Source organism: Bufo bufo, chromosome 4, assembly GCF_905171765.1.
Source record: "Bufo bufo chromosome 4, aBufBuf1.1, whole genome shotgun sequence".
NCBI classification, from domain to species: domain Eukaryota; kingdom Metazoa; phylum Chordata; class Amphibia; order Anura; family Bufonidae; genus Bufo; species Bufo bufo.
In genome coordinates, this window is record NC_053392.1 from 572,000,781 (window position 1) to 572,011,870 (window position 11,090).

General features: G+C 48.5%; 1 protein-coding gene across 4 annotated transcripts in view; it reads right to left on the reverse strand.

Annotated features, from left to right (window-relative positions):
- Positions 1-9,542, reverse strand: part of PPM1B (protein phosphatase, Mg2+/Mn2+ dependent 1B) — a 64,152-nt gene extending 54,610 nt beyond the window's left edge. For 2 of the 4 annotated variants that reach the window (XM_040430333.1, XM_040430334.1), the window contains exon 1: positions 8,965-9,282. The gene's annotated coding sequence lies outside the window, so the exon portion shown is untranslated. Of the gene's footprint in view, positions 1-8,964; positions 9,284-9,362 lie in introns of those variants that run through there. The other 2 variants (XM_040430332.1, XM_040430331.1) reach the window with 2 other exon arrangements.
- Positions 9,543-11,090: the final 1,548 nt, after the last annotated feature.

Genomic DNA, 11,090 nt, shown 5'->3' on the forward strand with positions numbered 1-11,090 from the left:
ACGGAGCAGGAGAACGGAAAGGCTGAACGCTGATGTGAACTAAGCCTAATACTGCTTTTTTTTATTTTTTTTATTTCATGAACTTATATAGCACTGCTATATTCCACAGTGCTTTACAGACATTCGCATCAAGCCATCACCAATGTGGCCCAAAAACTATAGCCAATGATCGGCAAGGAATCATTCTTTCTTGACAGTCAACTGCTTTTTCTGTGAAGTAGACCACTGCATTTACATGCAGCGATCTCCTTCACGGTATTAGGACGAGGGACGGCTACCGCAATCGTTCATCCCCATACAGCTGCATTGGGCCGTGTAAATCCACCTTAAGTTCCCAGTATGTCTTTGGAGTTTATTTAAGCCGTCAGTGATTTCCATCAGTGAATGTGAACCAAAACCAGTATTGGAGACTCCAAAGACGTAAGGCAGGCATGCTCAACCTGTGGCCCTCCAGCTGTTGTAAAACTACAACTCTCACAATGCCCAGCTGTAGGCTGTTCGGGCATGCTGGGAGTTGTAGTTTTGCAACAGCTGGAGGGCCGTAGGTTTAGCATGCCTGGCGCAAGGTATAATGGAAAGATCTGCACCTGTTTTCTTTTTAGAGCCGCACCTGGTTTTGGCTCCAAATCACTGATCGAACACTGTAAGGCATAATAGCCTATTAAAAATAAGGGATGAGCGAGTCGACTTCGGATTAAACATCCGAAGATGATTTGCATAATACTTAGTTTGAATACTGTATGAAGCGAGAATGTATTTGCTCCTATAAGCCGAAGTTATTACTATGCGAAGTCTAGCGAGACTTCGCATAATAACTTCATAAATTAATTTGTACTGTAAAAAAACATTTCCCCAAACTCTGGTTCGGTTCCAAGGTACCACTTGGAACCAAATCTGTACAAAGTAGGGGTGCACCGAAATGAAAATTCTGGTCCGAAACCGAAACCGAAAATTCAGGATGCCCTTGACCGAAAACCGAAACCGAAACTGCCTTTTTGCCCAAATACTTTTAAAATACTTTTTTTTTAATGATTTTATTAATAATTCTTTTTCATGAATGAAATTCATCTGTGGGTGGCGCTGTTATGGAGAGGGGGATCTGTGGGTGGCGCTGTTATGGAGAAGGGGATCTGTGGGTGGCGCTGTTATGGAGAGGGGGATCTGTGGGTGGCGCTGTTATGGAGAGGGGGATCTGTGGGTGGCGCTGTTATGGAAAGGGGGATCTGTGGGTGGCGCTATGGAGAGGGGGATCTGTGGGTGGCGCTATGGAGAGGGGGATCTGTGGGTGGCGCTGTTATGGAGAGGGGGATCTGTGGGTGGCGCTGTTATGGAGAGGGGGATCTGTGGGTGGCGCTGTTATGGAGAGGGGGATCTGTGGGTGGCGCTGTTATGGAGAGGGGGATCTGTGGGTGGCGCTGTTATGGAGAGGGGGATCTGTGGGTGGCGCTGTTATGGAGAGGGGGATCTGTGGGTGGCGCTGTTATGGAGAGGGTAATCTGTGGGTGGCGCTGTTATGGAGAGGGGGATCTGTGGGTGGCGCTGTTATGGAGAGGGGGATCTGTGGGTGGCGCTGTTATGGAGAGGGGGATCTGTGGGTGGCGCTGTTATGGAGAGGGGGATCTGTGGGTGGCGCTGTTATGGAGAGGGGGATCTGTGCACTGTTATGGGCATAACAGTGCACAGATCCCTTTCCCCATAACAGTGCACAGATCCCTTTCCCCATAACAGTGCACAGATCCCCCCTCCCCATAGCAGTGCACAGATCCCCCCTCCCCATAGCAGTGCCATAGACCGATCCCCCTACCCATAACAGCCCCGGCCCTGCTGCTCACAGCATCACTCACTGCATCTTTATTTTACCTTACAATCGTGAGGCTCCAGTAACTAACAACTCTGCAGGCAGAGCGGAGGGCGGCGTAACGTCACTTACTCACGTGACGCACCTGCTCCGCCCACTTTATGAATGAAGGAGGCGGAGCAGGCGCGTCACGTGAGTAAGTGACGTTACGCCGGCCTCCGCTCTGCCTGCAGAGTTGTTAGTTACTGGAGCCTCACGATTGTAAGGTAAAATAAAGATGCAGTGACAAAGTAAACCGCCCGCCTGGCGCCCGCCCGCAGATGGTGGGTGACAAATCCCACACCCCATATTTTCGGCCGATATGTAACAATATCGGCCGAAGTGGATTAGGTGCATTTTCGGCCGATATTTTCGGCTGCCGAAATTTCGGTGCACCCCTAGTACAAAGTATTATGTAAATTGACTTTGGATGTTTCATCCGAAGTCTATTCGCTCATCCCCAATTATAATAAAGAAACCAGTAATATGTATTAGCTTCCTAAGCATAGAAAACCACTACAGCCTTTTATTATGGGTTTAAATGAGGTAGAAAAAAAAATAAGAGATAGCTGAAGAAAAAAAATACTAGAATTCTCTCCTGGGATTTGAACTAGCGATCTCAATGTGCAAAGCTTACCACTTTTTTGTATACTTGTAGAGTTCTGTATAATAAGGCTACTTTCACATAAGGCCTCTTTCACACTTGCGTTGTCCGGATCAGTCGTGCATTCCATTTGCCGGAGGTGCCCGCCGGATCCGGAAAAACACAAGTGAACTGAAAGCATTTGAAGACGGATCCGTCTTCAAAATGCGTTCAGTGTTACTATGGCAGCCAGGACGCTATTCAAGTCCATAGGAATGTATTAGTGCCGGATCCGTCCTTCCGGTCTGCGCATGCGTAGACCTTTACAAATGAAAAAGAAAAAAATACCGGATCCGTTTTGCCTGATGACACCGGAAAAACGGATCCGGTATTGCAATGCATTTTTCTGACTGATCAGGATACTGATCAGTCTGAAAAATGCCTGATCAGTCAGAAAAAATGACATGCCTTTGCATACAGTTTGCCTGATCAGGCAGGCAGTTCAGGCAACGGAGCTGCCTGCCGGAATCAAACAACGCAAGTGTGAAAGTACCCTTAGAAAGCTAACACATATTACTTTATAATCAAATATTGTGCCTGTGAATAAAACAGCAATATGCATTACCTTTCTAAGCATAGAAAAACACAAGTCTCAACATAGTAAGGCTATAGTATTATATAGGGATCGTCCGATTATCGGTTTTACCGATATTATCGGCCGATATTCAGGATTTTGACAGTTATCGGTATCTATTTTGCCGATATACCGATAACGTATTGGGAACACAAAACGCGCTGCTGACAGCGCTCTCCGTGTTCCCTCAGCAGCACAGGGGAGAAGGAAGCAGTGTCTCCCTCCCTCCCCGTGTGCTGCTGCTGCCACCAATTAAGAGGAGGGGCTGTGGCCACCGCTCCACCAATGAAGATAAGTCTTTCATTAATTCAGATACAGGAGGCGGGAGCTGGCTGCAGAATCACATAGCCGGCTCCCGACCTCTATGAGCTGTAGCTGCGGTCGTTAACCCCTTAGGTGCCACGATCACAGCTACCGCTCATAGAGGTCGGGAGCCGGCCATGTGATTCTGCAGCCAGCTCCCGCCTCCTGTATCTGAATTAATGTGAGATTTCTCTTCATTGGTGGCACAGTGCGCCCCCCCAAGCCCCCCAGTATTAAGCATTGGTGGCGCAGTGCGCCCCCCACCCCCATCCCAGTATTAAAAACGTTGGTGGCGCAGTGCGCCCCCCCCAGTATTAATCATTGGTGGCAGTGGCCACAGGATCCCCTCTCCCCTGCTCCTCCGATCGGAGCCCCAGCTGTGTAATCCTGGGGCTCCGATCGGTTACCATGGCAGCCAGGACGCTACTGAAGCCCTGGCTGCCATGTTCAGCTCCATGCTGCTGTGTGCACAAAGCACAGAGCAGCAGGGACAGTGTGAGCTCCTATTCACCCTGATAGAGATCTATCAGGGTGAATAGGACAAGGGTTCTAGTCCCTAAGGGGCTAAAAGTTAGTTAAAGGGTTTCTATCACTTCGTTTCACATATTTAGCTGTCAGACACTAGCGATCCGCTAGTGTCTGCTCTAACAAACCATCCTAATATAATAGGTTTTGGGGCAGCCGTTTTGCTAAAAAAAAGAACTTATATCGATATGCTAATGAGCCTCTAGGTGCTATGGGGGCGTCATTAGCACCTAGAGGCTCGGTCTACCTTCACAAACTGCTGCCGCCCAGCGCGTCCCTCCAGCCCGCCCATCTCCTGCTGAATGAGATCCTCCCCGTGCGCGTCTCTATTCGGCGCATGCGCAGTGAATGTCTGACCGCTTCCCTGCTTAGACATCTCCACTGCGCCTGCGCCGATGACATCATAGTGCTCCGAGGAACAGGCGCAGTGGAGATGTCTGCAGGGAAGCGGTCAGACACTCACTGCGCATGCGCAAAATACATACGCTCACAGGGGGGATCGCATTCAGCAGGAGATGGGCGGGCTGGAGGGACGCGCTGGGCGGCGGCAGTTTGTGAAGGTAGACCGAGCCTCTAGGTGCTAATGACGCCCCCATAGCACCTAGAGGCTCATTAGCATATTTATAAAAGTTATTTTTTTAGCAAAACGGCTGCCCCAAAACCTATTATATTATTATATTAGGATGGTTTGTTAGAGCAGACACTAGCGGATCGCTAGTGTCTGACAGCTAAATATGTGAAACGAAGTGTTAAAAAAAATATATATATATTAAAGGGTTTCCAAGTATAAATGAAAAAAAGATTTGCAAAAAAAATAAAAAATACACGTTAACAATAAACATATTAAATTTTCAGCAGATGTGTAGGAAATTATATTTTTTTTTAAATGAAAATTCCCAGAATATCGGTATAAATTATCGGCCTGAAAGTTCACAAATTAACGGTATCGGCCCTAAAAAATCTATATCGGTCGATTCCTAGTATTATATATGATTAACAGATACTAGGACACAGTTCTGCCCTCAGCATGCTAATGTATAGCCCTGTCAATCAAGGGGAGGAAGAGAGCACGAGGGTGTTACAAAAGCAGTGCTTCAAGGACGCAGACCTGCCCTCTGGTGCTCATTTGAATATTATTAAAACGGCATTAATCCCATAGCACTGTAAATATGATGAATAAAAGCACATCTCTCTGCAGCTGTTTCACATACAGACAAAAGAAAGGTACTGTTTAAATCAGCATGACCAACCCTACCAGCCAGTGTGCCTGGTTTAATCATGCTGACATGGGCTCTTTAAAAGGCAATGTGTTAACAGAAAATGACCTATTGTTTAATCACACTTTTATGTTTAATATTTCTAAAGAACTTATGTTATTTTTAATTTTCCATGTCAATATCTATATTTAACCAAAACCCATAAAACCACTAAGCCTAATAATAGGCACTACCTCTTGATCAGTACAGATCACTTTACTGCAGTTATCTTCTTATCATTACAGGCATGTTTACAATGACAGATATCACCTCTGTGTACGGATAATAGTATTTTCCATTCACAATAGGTGATTGTCAGAGCTTTATCTATTCTTTCCTTGTACAATGACCTCTGCACAGGTCACAGAGCATGCCTAGAAGACTCTCCCATAGAAGTCACTGACGTCCCCTCCTGACCATTGTGTCTATGGCCCATGGGGCTGCCGTAAAGCAATTTTCTTAGCACTTTCTAAATGCTGTTAAAGGGAACCTGTCCCCTGGATTTTGGGTATAAAGCTGAGGACATGGGTTGCTAGATGGCCGCTAGCACATCCGCAATACCCAGTCCCAATAGCTCTGTGTGCCTTTATTGTATTAAAAAATATATATATGGATTTGATACATATGCAAATTAACCTGAGATGAGTCAGAGCTTGAAAATATGACTCTTCTCTGGTCACACAAGATATGACTCTAATGTTAATTTGCATAATACTTATTGAATTAGTCTGCAAATGAAAAGTGTAATTTATATGTTTAGGGTAACAATGAACATTTAGAAACGCTCAATGAGGGTAGCATAGTAGAGGTGACAGGTTCCCTTTAAGAACAGCTAAGGCAAGATGGCCGCCCCCATCATCATGATCAAGATATAGAATAAAAAAAAAAAAAATCTGCTATCAGAAAATAAATAAAAAATTTCAAAGTATATGCAGCGCTATCTGGTTTTAAAGGGGTTCTGCAATTTCTTTAAACTGATGATCTATCCTCTGGATAGATCATCAGCATCTGATCGGCGGGGGTCTGACACCCGGGACCCCCGCCGATCAGCTGTTTGAGAAAGCAGTGGTGCTCCAGGAGCGTTGCGGACTTCTCGCTGTTTACCTCAGGCCCAGTGATGTCACGACTAGCATCAACTGGCCTGGGCGGGGCTAAAATCCATTCAAGTGAACAGAGCATAGCCCCGCCCAGGCCAGTTGATACTAGTCGTGACGTCACTGGGCCAGCGGTAAACAGTGAGGTGACGGCACTGCTGGAGCGCCACTGCCTTCTCAAACAGCTGATCGGCGGGGATCCCGGATGTTGGACCCCTGCCGATCAGATGCTGATTATCTATCCAGAGGATAGATCATCAGTTTAAACAAACTGCAGAGCCCCTTTAACTGGCAGTAAAAACATTCTGTGACATTTCCATCGAAGGGAAGCTGTGAACACGCACATATAGTGCAAATCTACAGGGGGCACATGAAAGAACAGGAGGAGCTGAGCAGATTGCTGTATAGTTTTAGGGAAAAAGTATCAGGAAAACCTGTAATTTATTTTACTTTTCTATACTTTAGGGTCACGTAGGCGGTCCTATCCGTGATTGACAGCCCCCACTGGGTTAGTGTATGTAGACAGGCAGCTGTCAGTCACATGTAGAACCGCCCACATGACTCTTACATAAACCTGAACTAATTTACACTTTTGAGAGGGTGTCCCCACAGCGCTGGACGCTGGCAGAATACGATGGCCGCATCAGGGTTGCCAATGTGAGTTTTTCTTTCTTAAAACTCAGAAAAGTATACCTTGAAGTGCATCGAATTGCAGTGGTTTATGTAGGAGTCTGTGACTGATGGACCCCGAGAGCACCTCACCACATGGACGCACCCCTCTACTTGACAAACTGTATATAAAAATCACGGACGGGCAATTTATTTAATTTTTTTATAACCGGACAAAACGATCAAGTGAAGGTAATACATGTCTGCCCGTATGACTGCATTAGCAGTTCTTAGTGTCTGCCATTAAATGATGGTCATTACAATCACCTGCCTCCAAAAAATCATGGATGCAGTTTTTTTTCCCCCACGGATCTGCAATACACCCGGCCGGCACCCCCCATAGAAATGCCTATTCTTGTTGCGGAATTGCGGACAAAAATAGGACATGTTCTATTTTTCTTCCAGAGCCGCGCTCCGGAAACGCAGATGCAGACAGCACACTGTGTGCTGTCCGCATCCATTCCGTCCCCATAGAGAATGAATGGGTCCGCACCCGTTCTGGAATTTGCAGAATGGATACAGATCCATTATTACGGACGTGTGAATGGAGCCTTAATGGACTGACCAGGAAATTCTGGATAGTTGGCAACCCTGGGCCACATATCGCACGCATGCGCAGTGCCTGTACAATAGCAAGACGGATCCAAATCGATTAGTTTTTACGACAAACAGGCAACCTTGATAAATGTGCCCCCAATACGTTGCCATCCGTTAAACGTACAGGTTTTTCTCCAGATACTTCCTTTGATAGAACACTTTAAAATAACGGTTTCGCAAAAACGCGTACGTTACCCTCTGGATAGGTCACCGGTTTCTGATTAGAGGGGGGGGGGGTCTGACACACGGGACCCCCGCCGATCAGCTGTTTGAGAAGGCAGCGGCGCTCCTGTGAGGACCATGACCTTCTCACAGCTTTTCCTAGGACAGCGAGGTCACGTTCATCGGTCACATGTCCTAGAAATCAATGGGGCTGAGCTGCGATACCAAGTCCAGTCGCTATACTATACAATGTACTGCGCTGAGCCTGATGGAGAGAGAGAGAAGGCCCCGACACAACTGCGAGCGCCTGTGCCTTCTCAAACTGATGATCAGTGGGGCCCAGGGTGTCCGACACCCACCAATCAGATACTGATGAACTGTCTTGAGGATAGCTCATCAGTAGAAAGCACTTAGAAAACTCCCTTTAAATCAGCCACGAACACCTTGAAACGCAGCACACGACATTCTTGTATCCTGCACAGGATACTTTTTTTTTCACAATGGAACTCTATGGTGACCGGACACTACTGTATGGCATCAGTCTTAGGCATCCATTTAACATGTATGTTTTGTATACGTTAAGCGGATGGGGAAAAAAAGGCGATGAGAACCCAGCCTAACGTGTAAGGCTACTTTCATAGTAGCGGCACAGACCTCAGTCGGATGAACAGCCTGTCGGATCCATCCTGCCGCTAGTGAACGCGTGCCCCCAGACTGCCGCTCTGTCCCCATTGACTATAATTGGGGGCGAGCCGGAGGCACGGTGAGAGGCTGCCGGAATAAAACTATGACTTGCCCCGACATTTATTCCGGCAGCCTCTCACCGTGCCTCCGGCTCGCCCCCCAATTATAGTCAATGGGGACGGAGCGGCAGTCCGGGGGCACGCGTTCACTAGCGGCAGGACGGATCCGACAGGCTGTTCCCCAGCCGGAGGTCCGTTACTGTGAAAGTAGCCCAAGTTATAGTCACAACATTGCATACGTTTGGGGACGTTCTTTTACTGCATGTCTAAACAGATCTGGCAAAAACGAGACGATACAGTATAAGGGCCTGTTCACATTCTCCGTATAAAGCGGCGTGTCAGTCTGCTCAGCTCCTCCTGCTTGGTCACACGCTGCCTGTTTATGGTGACAGGTTCCCTTTAAGAAAAAAAACACACATAATATATAATCGGCACAGACATGTTACAGGCCGGACCCTGAGGGCCACGACCTTCCACAGCAATGAGCAGGGCCACGGTGAGCTCTGACAGGCCTGAGGGGTGTGTGACCTCTCAGCGTGTCAGGGGACTAAGGGCACTTACCTAACAGCACAAGTTACAGTGGCCTCCTCCCTACACAGCGAGCGCACGTCGTCCGTCCCTCTGCCTGTCACACTAGGACGCCTTTTGACGCCACTCTCAGGGAGGAAACCGCCGCGTACATCTTGGGCCAAACCAAAGGTTAAAACGAACCCCCCCTGTCGCGATAGCACGTCGCGTTCACAGCCTCATAGCGCCCGAAGAGCGCGCACACGGGGCCTCACGACTGACATGACGTTTCACCGGCCATTCAACGAGCGCGACTCCTCGCCTCCAACGACCGAGCGCAGCAGCGTGGGGGGATGGGGCGAGATAACGCCGTCTTCACTCCGATTGGAGGACAACTGAAATAAACCCGCACCTTATTGGTCAGGGAGCCTGTCCGTCAAAAGCGACGTTACCTATGGCGGCCGCCCTGATTGGCTGACGCTTCTCGAAGTTTTCACGGCCGCTACCGCACTGCCGTTTCCGTGTGGTGTTTGCTTGGACTGTACGGTAGCTGAGCAGTACACGGCATGGGCACGTGCTCCCTGACGCTCACGCTCTAGGCTTTTTTTTTTTTTTTTTAAGCCCGAAGCACCGAAAGCCAGTTATTGCCGTTTGAGACGTAACCAACCTTGTCTGTCGGCCCGTAAGGAGGGGCGGGGCGGTCTCCGGTGTAAGAGTTTGGATTGGTTAAGGCGAGTTGATGGACGGCTCAGCCGACCAATAGCCTTTGGAGGTAGAGCTCAAGCTAGAGTGAGAATCAAGAATTGCAGAGTGGATGTTGTTTTCCTCAATGCGAAGCTTTTGGGGAGGGGGAGGCGAGAAGCCCGGATGTAACATGAGCTCATCACTGGCCAATGAACAGCGGGGGTGACGTCATCGTCTTCGCCAAAACATCTCGCCTTGCCTGTCTGTCATGGAGAACATGGGCGGGGAAAGACGCAAAGTGAAGTTTGTTACCGAAGCTCGATGACAGAGTGTTCTTGTGGGAAGGCATTGTTATTGCAGGACGCCTGACTGGTGTACTGAATAGGGAGAGGGGCCACAGTCCTTGTAAATTAGGAAGGATTTCTGGGTGTTATGGGGTCAGATATGAAGTAAAAGGTCAGAAATAGGTTTGCGGATTTGGTTGGGGGTAAGACATGATCCGTGGCCTTAAGATCCCTGTGGAAACAACATGCAGGTCGCAAAGTGAAATCGCGTAGACAGAAAAGGGGAGATCATTGTGATATACGGTCACACGTTAAAGGGGTCTTCTGACACCCGGGCCCCCCACCAATCAGCCGCGGCCTTATCCAGCCTCCCCTAGGCCAGGCTCATCGGTCCCGTAGCCTAGGAGCAGCTCAGTCCCATAGGAGTGAATGGGACCGAGCACAGCCGCTATACAACGTACGGCACTGTGCTTGGTGAGCCGGGAGAAGGAGGATAGGTCATCCGTATTTAGCAGAGTTTTCTCGTCATGGAAAATGGGGGCATATCGCTAGGATGTGCCCCCATTGTCTTATAGGTGCGGGTCCCAACACTGGGACCCGCACCTATATTGGGAACAAAGTCCCGCAAGTGAAGGAGGGCGCACTGCGCATGCGCCGCCACCCTCCATTCATTCCTATGGGGCCAGCGAAAATAGCTCGGCTATTTCCGTCGGCCTCATAGGAATGAAAGGGAGCGCATGCGCGGTACGCTCCCATTCACTTCTATGGGAGTCGGATTGATGGTGGCCGGACCAGAGTCCTCCAGCCACCACCTTGCGGGGCTCCGTTCTCGATATAGGTGTGGGTCCGAGCGGTGGGACCCGCACCTATAAGATAATGGGGGCATATTCTAGCGATGTGCCCCCATTGTCCATGATGAGATCCGTCATGACCGACAATGCAAGTCAATGGTGCCGGATCTGTTTTCTCAGACACAATTGAAAATGGATCTGGCGCCCATTGACTTGGGCTACTTTCACACTAGCGTTAATATTTTCCGGTACTGAGATCCGTCATAGGGTCTCAATACCGGAAAAAAAACACTTAGTTTTGTCCCAATTCATTGTCAATGGGGACAAAACATAACTGAACAGAACGGAGTGCTCCAAAATGCATTCTGTTCCGTTCTCATACCGGAGAGCGGTTTGCAGCATGCTGCGGTTTTCTTTCCGT